The sequence below is a fragment of the Microcaecilia unicolor genome, chromosome 7 (genome assembly GCF_901765095.1).
Source record: "Microcaecilia unicolor chromosome 7, aMicUni1.1, whole genome shotgun sequence".
NCBI classification, from domain to species: Eukaryota; Metazoa; Chordata; class Amphibia; order Gymnophiona; family Siphonopidae; genus Microcaecilia; species Microcaecilia unicolor.
The window spans coordinates 161,626,002-161,643,975 of record NC_044037.1 but is presented as its reverse complement, the minus strand read 5'-3'; the positions used below and the strand labels follow the sequence as shown (position 1 = coordinate 161,643,975).

The 17,974-nt window shown below is 41.4% G+C and overlaps 1 protein-coding gene across 2 annotated transcripts in view; it reads right to left on the bottom strand.

Annotated features, from left to right (window-relative positions):
• Positions 1 to 17,974, bottom strand: part of GPR1 (G protein-coupled receptor 1) — a 55,479-nt gene that overhangs the window by 28,913 nt on the left and 8,592 nt on the right. Inside the window, exon 1 of one of the 2 annotated variants that reach the window (XM_030210457.1) lies at positions 10,625 to 10,866. The exons of the other annotated variant lie outside the window; for it this stretch is intronic. The gene's annotated coding sequence lies outside the window, so the exon portion shown is untranslated. Of the gene's footprint in view, positions 1 to 10,624; positions 10,867 to 17,974 lie in introns of those variants that run through there. 2 annotated transcript variants of the gene reach the window in all.

Below are 17,974 nucleotides of genomic sequence, written 5' to 3'. Positions count from 1 at the left end.
CCTCATCAGTCACTCCTTGGTTCAATTCATCATGGAATCTAAGATTCATAAATTACAATATCGCAGTGACACTAAATTTTAAACCAATATTCACTCAGCCTAAGACTAAATCATGGAAATGTACTAGTGCCTTGATCAATGACCCTGACTTTTGCCAATTAATAAGCAACTGCATACCTGTATTCTTTACTCTTAGTATAAAATAAGACACTAATCCACCCAGTTACTAAACTGCCCTAGCGGCTGCCGCAGGGCAATGCTGACAGCCCATTCCTAATGGACCTGCCACACCCAACCATCTCTGCACAGAATATTATTCTATCATGCAGAATAATGTTGCAAGAAGTCAAGCAAGCAGTATGTACAATGGTGGCTAAAAACTCTCATGTCCAATCAGTGGAGTTATACTGTACATTTAAGGATAGCCTTGTACCTAACTTACTCTTATTTTGAACACTTAATAGACTCTGGAGAGACACCTGGTATTATAACAGAAGCTACCATAATTCTCTTACTTAAACCCAATAAAGACCCTTTGCATGTCTTAAACTACAGAGCCCCTATCACTGATTAATGTTAATGCAAAGATTTTCACGATGCTCATTACCTCCAGACTGCAAAGAGTTTTGCCAAAAATTATACATCTGGACCAATCAGGTTTTATGCCATGAAGGTTGTCCAGTGACAATACTAGGCTGTAGCACACCAACGATATCACACAACCAACAGTTGCCCTGGGACTGAATGCCAAAAACACATTTGATTGAGTTTAATGGTCATTTGTCTTTTGATGATACAGGGGATGGGACGACTTCCCTATGAGGAAAGGCTGAAGAGGTTGGGGCTCTTCAGCTTGGAGAAGAGGTGGCTGAGGGGAGATATGATAGAGGTCTATAAGATAATGAGTGGAATGGAATGGGTCAATGTGGAGCGTCTGTTTATGCTTTCCAAAAATACTAGGACAAGAGGCCATGCGATCAAGCTGCAGTGTGGTTAATTTAAAATGAATCGGAGGAAATCTTTCTTCACTCAACACATAGTTAAACTCTGGAGTTCGCTGCCAGAAAAAGTGATTAAGGCGGTTAACTTAGCAGACTTCAAAAAAAGGTTGGACGGCTTCCTGGAGGAAAAGGCCATAGAATGTTATTGAATGAACGAGTCTAAAGAGAATCCACGAGCGTGGAGAACTCAATAGATCCCACGAAGCGTCAAATGTAAACAAAAAGGTGGGAATATGAGCCAGGCAATCCAATAACTGGACCCAAAATGTAGTTTAAAATAAACAATATTTATTAATTTTCAAGCAAATGATAATAAAACAATTTCCACATTAAAAATGACTCGACACAACGTTGTGTTTCGGCCAGATGTATAAAGTATGTTAAGCCATACTTTATACATAACTATAATTGATGATGTTTTTGAAGATAACACAAGTGGTTTTATAGATGTCATATTTTACAATTTGTATTTAGTTATAACTTGCATTATAGTCACTAATATTACTATTGGTAATTATCCTCGTGTTGTCATCCTACAATTTATTTTTTATGTAAGTGTTACCTTTTTTTATGCATCTACTTACATCTACATGGCAATTATCTTTTTAATTTACGGTTTGTTATTTTATATTTGTCCTCCGGTATTTATATTATTTATATTATCTACATTTGCATGGTAATGTTTTTGACATTCTAAAAATATGATTTTGCCACTTAAAAATATATATTTTTCTACTACTTAAAAATATGTCTTTTAGTATTTTTCAAAATATTCCTTTTAGTATTTATATTAACATGGCAATTATCTTTGTTTTCAATATCTGTCCTTCAGCATCTATATCAACATGGTCATGTTTTGATATTCTATAATTTATATGTTCCTCTTTACTGGACGATACATCACTGTATATCTTGTTTATGTTCTTATTGTTATTGTTTTTGGTTTTTAGACTCCTGATGTAGGCCATCTGGCTGAAACACAACGTTGTGTCGAGTCATTTTTAATGTGGAAATTGTTTTATTATCATTTGCTTGAAAATTAATAAATATTGTTTATTTTAAACTACATTTTGGGTCCAGTTATTGGATTGCCTGGCTCATATTCCCACCTTTTCTTTTTTACATTGAATGGACGAGGGAATAATTCACTATTTCTAGGAAGGGCGGGACAAATTGCTTGTTCTTTTGGCCGCTGTCAGTGACAGGGTGCTGGGCTCGATGGACCCTTGGTCTCTCCCAGCATGGTGATGCTTATGTACTTATGATTACTGAAATGGTTTGGGTTTCATCAATCCTTTATAAACATGATACAATTACTTTATACAGCTCCTACCACTAGAGTCCAAATTAATAATTTGTTATCAGCACCTTTTCATCTAACACGTGGTACAAGGCAAGGATGTCCACTGTCTCCTTTGTTATTCAGTATAGCTTTGGAACCCTTTGGAACACTCAACTGATGTAAAAAGAGTACACTGTGGATCTGTAATTGCTAAGGTCTCAGCATATGCAGATGATATTCTTCTGTATACCACCTCTGACTCTATATCACATACTTTAGACATTATCAATAAATATGCTATGATATCAGGTTACAAGCTAAACATTACAAAAACTGAAACAATGCCTCTAAAATGCATGCAAATACTATTTTCAATAGTCACCAAAAAAATTTAAATATTTAGGGATATATTTTGGCCCATCCCATTCTGGGAGAGACCAAAGGTTCTTCAAGCCCAGCATCCTGTTACCAGCAGTGGCCAACCCAGGTTACAAGTACCTGGCAAGATTTCAAAACAGTTAAACAGATTGGAAGTCGTCCCACCCCATTTATCATTTTTGTTACCCTTCTCTGTACCTTTTCTAATTCTGCTATATCTTTTTTGAGATGCAGTGATGATACAATATTCTAGGTGTGGTTGATGGGGCAGGCGTGTCACTGATCCTGCTCTCACTATGGAAACCACCATTAAGAGCTGATGGGAGCAAATGGTGATTTTGGAGGGGTCTGGGAGGTTGGGGGTTAATTTTGTTCTGCTGGAGAGAAAGGGGGGGATCTGGGGCATTTAAGGATGGGTGTCAGGTAGGTGCACTGATGATTATTTTGCACCTGTCTCATTCTTTAGACCCCAGATCTAAACAGGTAGTTAGCACTTGCATGTGCTTTGGGGTAAGTGCAAAAGCCGATATGGAAATTGTTTTAAGAGACATGCATTCTATTGTAAAACAGGTAATACATATCTATTTGTGACTATGGCCAAACAACTCCGCTGCCATGCCTCCTTACAACCTCTACATGTAGGGATGTACATGTACAAAGAACAACTTATTAAACATTGTTATTTGCACAAGTATATGATCTAGATATACAAATGATGCTATTTATACATGTAGATGCTTTTATAATGACTTTTAGATCATTTTTAACAAGTATTTTTAAATGTTTTTTATTTACTAGAATATTGGGTGAATCCTCCACAGTTTTTCTCTGTTTCATTGAACGAGGTTTGTTTATGAAACGACCCACAAAGCGAGAATGAGGAAATGAGGGTTATTATCAGGTTTTCAAGCTTATGATTATTTCTATCTCTACACTGTGTCACATGGATGTTTTTGTCCTTACCACTGGAAAGAAGGTAGCCATTGTTTCAAAATGTATCATGAGTAATTAGACTGTTCTAAAAGATCACTTGTTATAGATACACCTGATTGAATGTTATTGTGTTGATATACATTTCTAATGTTGTTCGTGTCTGTTTTCAAAACTATTATAAAATGCATATCATAAGAGGGCAATTTTACAACAGGGTGCATATGCAGCGAAGGCATATAGGAACGTGTTGTGACTAATTTACAAAGACGAAAAAGGAGAAGCAGGACAAACCCTCCACAGAACATTAAAGAAAAAGCCACACAAGAGCAGAGGGTGACAAACTGACTGGGAGAGAATGTTCAAAGCTCCTGCATGGCTTTAATTTACAAAGGCAGCATTTGTGCTATGTGGTAGCAAAGTGCACAGGGAAAACATTTTTGGTATGTTTTCAGAAGTCTGGCCTTTTCCTAGGGTTTTCAGAGATTTTTATTTTCAATTTTCACAAATTTGTGTTAGTGAAAAAACATTTTAATACACGTTAGAACTTTTTAAGTGCATGCACTATCTACATGTGCATTAATTCAAATGTTAATGGACATTAAATCAATTAAGTCATTTAAGTGTGCTAATGAATCAAAAGCATGCTAAAGAATTCACATCCTTGCTATATGCTTTTATTACAAAGTTCTGGCAGGTAGCTTTGTGCTTGTATGAGCTACTAGGAATTGATGCATATGCACATTTTATAAAATATCCTCAAATTCTATAAATGGCACCTTAATGTGTGCATGCTAATTTAGCCGCTGGCCACATTGCGCTCACAAATTAATTAACAAGCCAATCAGTGCCGATAACTGGTAATTAACTGATTACTGGCACTTATTGGCTTTAATTAGAATTTATATGCACAACTTTCTAGGTGTAAATTCTAATGTATGCAACTGAAAAGGGGGCATGGCCATGGGTGCTTCAAAAAACTATGCGCATTATTTCAGAATACACCCGATCTGCACCAAGGTTAGGTGCAGGTATTTAGGACTGGTTTTAGGTGTTCTAAATGGGTGCACCTAACTTTTATTGAACAAACATTAAGAGGGATCATTACGATCATAGCAGGCTGTTTAAACTGCTAAATGGGCCGGGTCTCTCCCTCTCCCTCCCCCTCTCTATTTTTTACACATGTCCGACACATCCAGCAGAAAATATTTTTTATTTTCTACCACATGGTGCTAACTGGGCGGTAATCTGCAGTGTACGTACACTGGCAGTTACCCTCCAGTTATATACGTACGACTGGTAGCACTATAGAAATGATTTATAGTAGTTATAATAGTTAACGCATGTGGGTGGCAGTAAGATCTCAGGCCAAAAATGGACATGCGCCAATTTTATTTTGCCGCACATCCATTTTCAGCCCCCCCCCCCCAAAAGGCATTTTTTCCAGGCGCGCTGAAAATGGACTTTGTGCGCCCAATACACGCGCCTACAACAGCGCAGGACATTTTTCAGAGCCCCTTAGTAAAAGGACCCTTAATTTCATAAAAAGGAAAGGAACTACAAAATTGACCTCCTCCCCCTTTTACAAGGCCATGCTAGCGGCTGCTGGTGTGGTGAATCCGACACAGCCCATTCACATTTGTCTTTTCCTAATCCAAACTCAAAATGAGTTACAAATATAGGGCTTCAAGGTCATAGCTACTGTTGAGACATCAAGTATACACCTAATTTAAAGGCACAATCCCCCAGATTCTATATAGTGCAACTTAAGTTGCGCACACAAATCCAGTCATATTCTGGAAATGTATGTGCAACTTATTACCTAACAAGTCAATCAGCGTCAATAATTGCCATTTAACAAGCAAGTATTGATACTAATTTGCATTAATTAGAATTTACTTGCAGAACTTTCTAAGCATATTCTATAATGTGGTGTGCATAAATTCTAAGTCACATAGTTGAAAAGGGGGCATGCCCATCAGTGTGGAATGGGCAGATTGTGGGCGTTTCTAAAATCTATGCATGTTGTTATAGAATACACCTGGTCTGTGCGTAATTTAGGCATCAGCATTTACACCAAGTTTTACCTGGCGTAATTGCCTGTGAGTAAATTTAGTCACATGGAAGAGTGGTCAACGTATTCTATAAACTGCACGGAAATTTAAGCTTATGCTATAAAGTATGCCTAACGTACTTTATAGAATACAACTAGGCGTATTTTGTTTCCTTGACAATTTTTTAGGTGTGATATATATACAATCTAGTCCAATACACCTGTGTGTCTTTATAAAACCTACTGAAATTGTAGATATAATGAAACCACGTGTATTTACAACAGCTCAAGAGTAGGTGTAAATATATGTTGCTGAAGAATGCATGTACTGTAATTGTGCATTTTATAGCCTACGCATGTACTTTATAACTTCACCCATGCTCCACCCAAACACACCTACATACGGATCAAATACAATTACTGTATGTCTACTTGTCAAAGCACATCCTTGTGTGAGAGTGGGGGGTTTCATTTGATGTGCATATCCTGTCTTATACCCAAGAAAAAATCTTTTATAAAATTATCTTCTTGCAGTCTAAGTTGCACATAACTCAATGGAAGGTGAAGTGACTTGCCCAAGGTCACAAGGAGTATTAGCAGGATTTGAACTTTGCTTTCTTGGTCCTTTCCTCCACTGTGTTAACCACTAGTAGCAGTCTAGGGACAGATTCAATAAATGACACTCACAGATAGGCACTGGGATGATCACGCTAAGACAGTATTCTGTAAAGGGTGCTCTGTGTAGAATGACCTTTACAGAATGCTAGCTTGGTATATATTTTCTCCTGGATTCTATATAGTGCGCCTAGAGTTTCATGCCAAAATCCAAACGGATTCTAAAACAACGCACATAACTTAATTGGCTTAACAAGCCAATCAGTATTGTTAACAGCACTTAACAAGCAATAAGGAGCACTAATCTACTATAATAAAACTCACCCTCAACGTTCTGAAGACAACGTTCTGAAGTCACTCAGTCACTCACTGAAGGGTTCATGGATTCATGGTGGTGAAGCCACAACACTGACCATGTCTCTCTGCCCCGCCCTCGCATGACGGACCAATCAGAAAAAACACACTCAACGTTCTGAAACACAAAGGACCATCACAACACCGTTCCCAGGCAACACTAGGCAACGTAAGACGGACCAATCAGAGGAAACTACGTGGCAATAAGGGAGGAGCATTCCCCAGCAGAATGGCTCATTATCTGGGCAGCACGGAGAGCACAAAACCACCGCTGGAACGAGAGAAGAATATTCCTGCTGTGGGTATGTGCAAAAATAGACCGGGGGGGGGGGGGGGGGGGGGAAGAAATTTTTAAATGCCTAATGCCAGTACTGAAGAGTGCCAGAGGGCCTATAGCACAGACTATATTTGGGATCGCTTGACATGGAGTCAGAGGAGCCGGAAAACAACGTGCCCGTCACCATCTGGGACGTGGGCAAACAGGACAAGCTGCGGCCCAGCTGGAAGGATTACCCGCGACCCAGCCAGCAGCAAACAGCGACCAAGGAAGGGGGAGGAGTACTCCTTCCCTGCCTAGGAATCACTGGAGACTGGCTGCCAAACTAATGAAACAACCGCACACCGACGCACCACCTCCATCATTCGAAAGGCATCCACTCTTTCTTCAACAGAAATGCAAACTAATAATACAAAACAAACAAAGAATACATGGTTTCTCAGGCGGCTGCAGGTAACTCCCCACCCCCTTCCCCCTTTTGCCGAAGCGGCCAAGGACGTGCCCAACCATCCCCAGCCTCAGGCAAGCTGTCTCCCACCTCAGGGATTCCCCAAGCACCCGGAAAAAGATGGCGTTGATTCCTGCAGCGCATAAATGTTCCAGCATTCCCCTGTAGCCGTCAACAACCTGCACACACACCACACTCTCACACACTCACACACACACATACAAAATAACTCTGTGACACATACACACACACACAAAAAAACCCGCATGCTAGCGCCCATTTCATTGGTTTTGGAAACGGGCTTTTTTTACTAGTTGGTAATAATTAGAATTTATGCACACAAATCCCTAAGCATATTTTGTAATGCTCTATGCCTAAATTTTAATGCACACAGGTAAAAAGGGGCATGGTTATAGGCGGGGAAATGGGCATTTTGTGGGCGTTCCAAAATTTAGGCGCAGTTATAGAATATGGTCCAGTGCATGTAAATCTACGTATAGGGATTTACACCATGTTTTCATTGGTATAAATGGATGCACGTAGTTTTAGGCACTGCAATTTCTGCCTAAGCATGTGCCGCTTACAGAATACGCCTGGGTGGAAATGTTTACCGTGTGGATTTTTTAGGCACCTTGTATAGAATCTGGCCCTTTATAGCTAACTATACAGGTTGAAGCAGCCATAGTGTTATTCAGGGGCTTAATTATAAATGTGGGCTACAGTTAAGATGTGTATTTTACCACTAACTCGTGCTATTTTAGCCGAGGTCCCATGTAATGCAATGAGACCTAGTTACTAATTACTGGGGTTAACAGTATAATAACACATCTTAACAGTAGCCATTGTTGATAAGTTCCCCCTGTAACTTGCTATGAAAAGAAGGAACAGAAATGCAACAAACACAAAAAGATTAAATTATTGATAACTTCTAAAATATTTTGTACCAGAAAGCAAGACATTGCTTATATATTAACACAGTAAATGACAGCAGATAAAATCCTGTGTGGTCCATCCAGTCTGACCAACAAGACAGCCTGAGTTGTACCTACCAATTTGTGCAGGTTACACCCCTGGTTGTGCAAAGCATTAGAGTGAACTACATACAGGCACTGAATGGTGCATAAGGTCTGAGTAAAACGATGCCAGGAGTATGATGTGCTGGACAATTTTATAAGCTCCTACTTGAGCTTAACTCATGCAAGCCCCTGTTCCTATCTGAAATTTGCGGACCCAAGGGTCACTTTAGATCTCTACTAACAGAGTGTATCTCTACAGAAGGGATAAACTAAGCAGAGTATGTGTCATCATGTGCTTACCGCACCTCCTTGGGGAATGCTGGCATGGTATCTTACTAATTCGACATGAGCAGGAGACACCTAGTAACTAGCTGTGTGAATTATTTGGAAGTGGAAGGAACATGGTTTTCCCCCTCTAGCCCTTGAATATGCTATTCCCCTTCTTAAAATATAATTTGGGGAGGATATAGAAAGAGCAGTGCAAGTTCTTATAGCATTATAGTGGAAAAGTTTCCCAGCGTTATAATTTTTGGTGTTATGGAAAGTGAGGTTTTATACGACCCCTGCATTCCTGAGGGGAAAGAAAGAGGAGAGGTACAAACAGGCTTCCTCACTGAGAAATTTATATCAAGAACAAGAAGAGAAGAGAAGAGAAGAGATTACTGGCTGCCTAAGTGGTACATGCCAGAGAAGAGACAAAGATATAGAATTGCCCTGGAGTTTACCCAGAGGAGAATGTTGTAGAGGCATCCAAAAGGAGGATGAAGATTAGGAGATGCATGAGACGAGTTTAGAGAGACAAGCCAAGAAACCCTAGTATGACAGAAATGATACCAGGAGTAGGAGGGTGTCTTTTTGTCTTTCTATGAAGCCCAAGGAGAATGTTACTAATTAGAGAGCTGCACAGGAATGGGGTTAGAGTGAATCCTACAGGGATGGACACAGGTTCGGAGGGGTTCCCGCAGAATTTGTTTTCTCTGTCCTTTGGATATTGTAATTCCTTTTCTGTTTCACTGTATAAGTGTAGGCAAGTTGAGCCTTCCCTTCCCTCCCCCAAGCCTCAGGATATCCTCCCCGAACACACCTCAATACACCCTGCCTGTTTGGGGCAGGAAAGATCCCCTCTTTCCTGTCCACTGTCCCTGATACTCTCGCTGCCACTGTTTTTTTAAAATAGCTGCCAAGACTTCAAGCAGCCACCTCGCAAGACTTCTGACGTTGCTACTCGAAGTCTCGGCAGCCATTTTAAAGAAACAGTGGCAGTAAGAGAATCAGCGGCAGCAGGCAGGAAAGAGTAGGGATCTTTCCTGCCCCTAAGAGGCCACTAGACCACCAGGATGTATTGAAGTACATTTGGGGATGGCAGCCAGGGCTGGAGGGGAGGGAAGGTGGATGGATGGAGTTGTGCATGGGTGGGAGGGAGCAAGGAGGCTGTAAAAAGGGTGGAGGGAGGGAGGGGGCTTGAAAAAAATTTGGTATGGGGGACATACATGGAGAGGGTGAAGGAAAAAGGGGAATAGAGCACATGGAATAGAAGGAGATGGCGAGGAGAGGAGGACATGCTGCTCATGGATGGGAAGGAAAGGAAAGGAAACAGGGACATGCTGCTCATGGATGTTTGCTTTTTTGGAAGTGTGCATCTTTTTAAATTTTTTATTTAGTAGAGTATGGAAGAAAATGCATTTATATTACTTTTACCAGTATTTTCACTGCTTATAGAATCTGGCTTTCTTGGGGGGTGTCAAGGTGACTGTGCGGCAAGGTGCAGTGCGGCAGGGGCAGGGCTAGGTGGACCAGGGGTGGGGATGGACAGGCTAGATTTCTGTCCCTGTACAACTCTCTATTACTACCTCCCTTGGACATTGTGACTCAGAAAACATAAAATAAGGAATCACAGACACAGATTTTTAGTTAAGTTCTGTAAATGAGAATGTAGTCAGGATAAAATTGGCACTGTGCACCTTTGAATCAGTTAAATTATGCTGGAACACCACTCAGGTCTCAGGCTCATTATTACATCTGTAACTTTAAGGGTACAAAGTCTACACCTGGGTCCTGGAGAAAGAACTAATAAGGACTGGTTAGCATACTTGTTATCATTAGCAGAAAAAAAAATCAGGAGATAACAATTCTTAATAAAATAGCTTGCTTTCATAATACTCCTATTTATACAAAAAAATGATGCAGAAAGGGGAGTATTAAAATCAACAGGAAAAAAGTACTGACATATCTCAGTTGAATTATAAAATAAGAGAGAGAAAAATATTTACCCAGGAGCAGCCTCTGTGACATGAGTTAAGCAAGAAGTCCAGAGAAGAGTAAACACACACAGCAGTGTCTTCACAAGAGATCCCGGGTTTCTGTCTAAAATCCAGGATGAGGATATTTATAGCTCTAAATGCCTTTAATCTCTCTGACTGCTACCAATTTCAGGCAGACTTCACTTCCTCCGTTCTTCCATTCCCCACCTACTGCTGAAAAGTGGGTGGAAATGACTTCTCACCAGTCACTGAAAGTAGAAGTGACTTCATCCCATAGACTAATCCAATTCAGCTCAAATAGTCTTTTGAAAGCAGCTGGTTTTGGAGACAGCTGCTCTCCATCAACACAAGCCTCTGGATTTAATCCAGCCACAGTTGCTGATTGGGCTTTAAAAAGGGAAAAGGTGTGTACAGCTGCTTGAAACAGCACATCCTTCTCTTGTGAGCTGGAGGGACACAAGTGCGTTTACATTTCTCTCTGCTAGCACTGCAGCAAAGAACTAGAGTGTGAACACACTGAGCCCTGATAACTTTTGCCAGATCTTCATAGACCCATCACAGCACTGTCCCCTTGCTTAGCACCAGCTGCAGGGTGCCTCACATATTTCTGTTTCTTACAGCTGCAAAGATCAAAGACGGATCTATTTGTTTTGTATTCTTAGGAGGCTTGTAGAAAATCACAAATAGTAAAATTACAATATATATATATATATATATATATATATATATATATCTCAAAGGTGATGTGCTACAATCAAATATATATAAACAGCAATTGAAAAGGTGAAACACCCAAGGGAGGTGTTTTCAAGAGAAAACAGTTGTTAAAATGAATTTCCATTAATTATAGACAAGTAGTATATCATTAGATTATGTGATCTTTTCTACTACCCTCTCTTCAAGAACATCATAGAAAGGTTGGGTTTGTGTGAAAATATTTAGCACCATAAATATGAGTACATATATTTATTTATTTATTTAGATTTGCTCACACCATATGTCAGGGCAGGCTTGTCCAAACTATTTCTATCAGGGGGCCACATTTTATATTTTGTAACATTCAGAGGGTTACAACACATGTGCACTCAGACCAGTGGCGTAGCCAGACAACAGATTTTGGGTGGGCCTAGGGAAGAAGTGGGTGGGCACCAAGTGTTCTCCACCGCACCAAAAAAATATCTCAACTGGTGGAAAAATGCTTCTCTCCACCTTGGCAGTCTGCAGCAGATATGCGTGGAAAACTAAGCATGCGTAGGTGCCAGTATCGTGGAGAGCAGCATTTTCGTTACCATCAGGGGGAAGTCTTTGGCTGGCAGAGATTGGGATCTCCACCAGCTACCGCTAAATGTATACTACTGTTGGGTGGGCCTGAGCCCTATGTGGGTGGGCCCTGGCCCATCCAGGCCCACCTGTGGCTACGCCACTGACTCAGACTCTCAGAATCATACACTCATGCTTTCTTTGAGAACACCCAGAACAAAATTTGAATTACATATTATTTGTGAAGCCCCCCCCCCCCCCCCCCCGGAAAATTCCTACTTGGAGTAGTGGGAGGGAGGATTTTCAGGGCAGTCACTAAACCGAGGGCTGGTAATGCCAGCCTAGTGGGTGGATTTGGGAAAGGGCCAGTCCATGGGGGCAGGGCCAAGAGGTAATGAAAGGGATTTGTGAAGGAACAGTGTTTTTTAAGCCTGCAAAATGTATTGGATAGTTTTCTGTTTTAATTATATCTGAAGTGTATTTCTCCTATTTGGCCAGTAGATGGTGCATATTTATACTTAAAGCTGTTAAAGAAAACTGAGTGTTTTTTCTTTAGTTTGACACAAACAGGAAGCAAGAAGCAGTATATATCTGAAAACTTGTTGACTGGGCTTTGATTGGCCCACTCACTCATTTGGACTTTACTGGTTTTGAGTTCAGTCTTAGCTTGGAAGAAAGAGAGATAGATCTCTTTGCTGAGGCTCGGTGAATTATATGTCCTGATCTTCCCAGGTACTGTTTAGCCAGTATGTAAATGTTTAGTTAGTTTTCTAATTGATCCATTTTACAGTTACTGTTTGCTATTTGCACATTTTTGTCCACTGTTCCAAGTTCTGAGAATAAACATAATTGTTTGTTCATTCTGCCTGTCTGGACTGATAAAGAATCCTGGTGGTTTCTGTGCTTGGTCTGTGAGTGCTTTCTGGGAACTGTGGGACAACTGAGAGTGTGGCCCCAGTAACCTAGAAATCACTGGGGATAATTTGGGAGTGAGAGATTTGCCCAGAGGTGGTTGTGACCCAGTCAGTGGGAGGAGAGTGCTAGTATAGAGCACAAGCAGCAGGTGTAGGCAGACCTGAGCTGTGCTGGGGATAGACCCTCTAAGTGGTCACGGGGTAACCCCAGGTGGGTGGCTAGGTGTTTTGTTACAGGATTGTATGGAGAAAATTCTGGTCTTTGGTTGCCAACCCCTGCCGAGACCCTGAGTACCAAGGGGGAAGTTCTGGGAACCAAAGCAGGAGGACTTTACAGTGGGTAATGATTGAAGCCTTTGTCACAGGGCAGTGGGTGTCTGCAGAGTATTCCCAACTAGGGGACAAGTAGGAGTGCTTTGGGGAAAAGACACCCCAAGTAGAAGTGAGAGCAGGAGTGCCTCATTTCTGCCAGGACTTTCATTGCGCATGTGAATGACCCCTGTTCCAGGATGGGAGAGAGAGAACTGGTTAATCATGTGGAGATGACTGTGAAACTGTAAGAAGTCTACAAGGAGATTACCAAGTACTATGTTCTGGTTGCAAATAGGGGAGATTTGAGACTGAACTGAACTGTGATTTGAATGCCCTGATATCATTTAGATATTATGTTTGACGCTGTACTGAGCATCTGAAAAGCCCAGACAGCAAAAAAAGAAGCACAAAAGGAACATTCAAGACTGGAACAATGGAGAAATCTTTAATGTAAAAGACCCAACATGGGCTGTGTTTCAGCACAAAATGGTGCCTGCCTTAGGGGTCAATCTAGTATTCTCTTTGATAGAAAATAAAATCCAAAACAGTCCTTCTAACAACATGTCAGGGTAGGCAGTGGTTTGTTGAAAGCTCAATAATGGCTTTCAACAATCCGCCAGAAAGCTTGGACATGTCTGTAATAATCTGCTACCTACCTTGACATGTTGTTAGAAGGACTGTTTTGGATTTTATTTTCTATCAAAGAGAATACTGGTTTGACCCCTGAGGCAGGAGCCATTCTGCACCGAATCACAGCCCATGTCGGGTCTTTTACATTAAAGATTTCGCCATTGGTCCAATCTTGAAGGCTTTTGTGCTTTCTTTACTGACGGTTTGTGTACTTTTGAACCTCCTCTCTTGCCATCTGAAAAGCCCTGACAAGAACAGACCAAGTTGACAAGTTTATGAACTGTTTTTCAAGTTACTGTTAGTAAAAACATCCTCCTTCTCCAATTCGACATGTCTAGTGCATTCTACATGGTAAAACATAATATATTAATAAGATTACTAAATAAGTTCGGGATTGGTGGAAACATACTTAGCTGGATCAAGGGTTTCCTATCCACAAGAACATATCAAGTAAAATCAAACTCAAACATATCACCGTGGAAAGCAGACTGCGGAGTACCACAAGGATCACCGCTATCACCGATCCTCTTCAACCTAATGATGACCCCACTAGCCAAGTCCTTATCCAACCAAAGCCTTAACCCTTTCATCTATGCAGACAATGTCACAATATTCATTCCTTACAAATCTAAATTGACAGAAATCGCCAGCGAAATCAAGATCAGCTTGAACATCATGGACTCTTGGGCAAATGCATTTCAACTAAAACTAACTAAAGAAAAAACACACTGTCTCATCCTCTCATCCCTACACAGCGCGAATAACCCCACAATTATCAACACCCCAGATTACACCCTCCCTATCTCAGACAACCTAAAAATCCTCGGCGTTACAATGGACCGCAACTTAACACTAGAGAGCCAAGTGACATCCACAACAAAGAAAATGTTCCACTCAATGTGGAAACTCAAACGCGTGAAACAATTCTTCCTGAGGGGAACATTTCACAACCTGAAACAATCAATGGTACTAAGCCATGTAGACTACTGCAATGGAATTTATGCGGGATGCAAAGAACAAACCTTAAAGAAACTTCAGACCGCTCAAAACACAGCAGCTAGGCTTATCTTCGGAATAACGCGATTTGAAAGTGCAAAAACCTCTTCGCGAAAAACTACACTGGCTCCCAACCAAAGAACATATTGCTTTCAAAATCTGCACTCTGGTTCACAAAATTATCTACGGTGAAGCTCCGGGATACATGACAGACTTGATCAACCTACCAACTAGAAACACATCCGAATCAACATGAACATACCTAAATCTGCATTACCCAAGCTGCAAAGGACTCAAATACAAATCAATTTACTCGTCCAGTTTTTTCTACATAAGCACACAGCTGTGGAACGCATTACCAAAAGCCTTGAAAACTACGAACGACCACCTAAACTTCCAGAAAACACTAAAAACGAACCTTTTTAAAAAGGCATACCCTACCGATCCAACATAAATGCCTGATCTCTGCAACACAACAAAACTAAAGAACGTAATGGACATAACACAACTCTTCCGTTGTACGATTCCCTAGTGTGGCTGTGCCACATGAACTTTATCTTACCACAACATCACTTTGTATTTGTTTACACCGGAGTCTAACACCTCTCCGGTACTATGTAAGCCACATTGAGCCTACAAATAGGTGGGAAAATGTGGGATATAAATGTAGCAAAGAAAGAAAGAAAGTTGAAGTTGAAACACAGAGACTGCTGCCAATTTTTTTGTGAGAGTGACTTGAAGTGTGTCCAATACACAGATTACTCTATGGTCTACCAGGATAAAGCCCAGCCCCAGCTTACGCCCAGCTCAACATATTGAACTCTGTTTGTATATCCTTGTCCCAGGGTGCCTGACCTGAAGAGCTTAGCCAATGCCTGTGAACTGAGTGGGACCAGGGTTATATTTACTTATAAAAATTTATAACAAAGTACAATAAAATTGAAAGAAATACATAAACAGTCCTAATATTCAACTCTTAGGAAATAAATAACATTTATGTATTTCCAAAAACAAGAACAGATAGTTTCCTGATCTCATATGGCAGCTTATTCCATTCCATCCCATTCTCTCTCTCAGTTTAGTAAAAATACCCCTTTATTATATTTATGATCTGCATAACACTGTTGTGACCCACCTTGAGTCCTCATTTGTATTTTTCTTCTATCATTGGCATTTAAAAAAAATTCAGAGTAATAAAATTCTAAATTTGCAGAGACACCAAAAATATGCATTCTTCAGAAAACAATGTTAAACTGCCTGCAGGATCAAAATGTGGGCAGGTTAGCTTCTATACAAGAAATAAGCACACCTGCCCCATTCCAGGGGGTAAAGGCTGCAAATGGAATTTCAGCTCCCTTCCAAACAAAACCACACATTTGGAAGCATCATTCTTTCCCTCCTTGTGCTACCACACACCATAAAAGGAAAAAAAATTATATTTTAGTGGAAATGTTTTGTTCCAAACACTCACTATACATGTGTAACAAAATTTGTAATTAACCTCAGAGATCTGCATTCTCCCAAATATAAGATTTTATTGTTACAGATCCATTTTTTTTGTTCTTTTTAATCTGTTGTTGTTGACTTAAATATCAATAAAGAACTATTTGGGTCATCTGAGCAGCACAGTGCCTGACAATATGCTTTGAATGCATTTCAAAGTTAGTGCTTCAGAAACATGCAGATCATTTTAAGGTCTCCATTTGGCTTAAAATTCCTCGAGCAGGATTCCCTCCGTGACTTGAAGCCACAAGACTCGAAGTTTCGGTGCCGTGCCGCTCAAACTCACGGTCAGCCAGAGTCGTGGTGAGGAAACAGGGATCTCGCCAGAGGAATTATCTATTTTCACCAAGGTTCTGTGAGCCAGAAAAATGAGGATGGCAGGCCAGCTTTTGGCCCACGGGCTGCACAAGCCTGTGTTAGGGTGTCATAGTATCAATATACTACCCAGAGCCAGGATCAGAGGAGCCCAGGAGGTGGGGGCAGAGGAGAGTGTTTGGCAATTCCCATGTTAAATGGTTTTATGAAATCAAAGGGTGTGTCTCAGAATGGAGCAGTATTGGCATGACCCCTTTGGTAAGAAGTTGTCAGCATATCATTGACCAGGAGATCACCCCGCCACCTTACTGGAAGCCCTAAGGCATCCTATTTTAATTATCATTAATGGATTGATTGTTCATCTGGGTTAAGAAAATAAATCAGAACAGGCAGGGCCGTGCCTAGGGTCTCTGGCGCCCCCCTGCAGACCATCAGTTGGCGGACCCCCCCCCAGATCTGCCTGGCTCCAAGGCACGTGAAGAGTGGCCTAGTGGTTAGGGTGGTGGACTTTGGTCCTGGGGAACTGAGGAACTGAGTTCAGTTCCCACTTCAAGCACAGGCAGCTCCTTGTGACTCTGGGCAAGTCACTTAACCCTCCATTGCCCAATGTAAGCCGCATTGAGCCTGCCATGAGTTGGAAAGCGCAGGGTACAAATGTAACAAAAATAAAATAGATACTATTGGAGATTCTACATGGAATGTTGCTATTCCACTAGCAACATTCCATGTAGAAGGCTGTGCAGGACGTCAGACTCACAGAAGCAGAAGCCTGCGCAGCCACATTGGTGATCTGCAAGGGCCGACTTCTACATGGAATGTTGCTAGTGGAGGAGTAGCCTAATGGTTAGTGCAGTGGACTTTGATCCTGGGGAACTGAGTTCAATTCCCACTGCAGCTCCTTGTGACTCTGGGCAAGTCACTTAACCCTTCATTGCCCCATGTAAGCTGCATTGAGCCTGCCATGAGTGGGAAAGCACGGGGTAGAAATGTAACAAAAAAAAAAAAAAGAGCTGGGCGGTGCCAAAGAGCTGAGCGCTGCTCCCCCAAGCTGCAGTCTGGGGCGCGATGGAGGAAATGGCTGGGTTTGGCATGAGCCTCCTCCGCTCCATCCCCGATTCCCCAGCGCTTTAAATTTACCTCTCTCCACCTCCGACTCTGATGTCTGCGCAGCGTCAGTGAAAGCGCTGCCTGTCTGACGTCTCTCCACCAGCATTCCCTTCGCTCGTTCGTTCCCTCTGTGTCCCGCCTTCTTCTGACGTCATTTCCTTGAGGGCCGGACACAGAGGGAACGAATGAGCGAAGGGAAGGCTGGTGGAGAGACATCAGACAGGCAGCGCTTTCACTGATGCTGCACAGACGTTGGAGGCGGAGGGAGGTAAATTTAAAGCGCCGGGGAATCGGGGATGGAGCGGAGGAGTAAGGTTTTTTT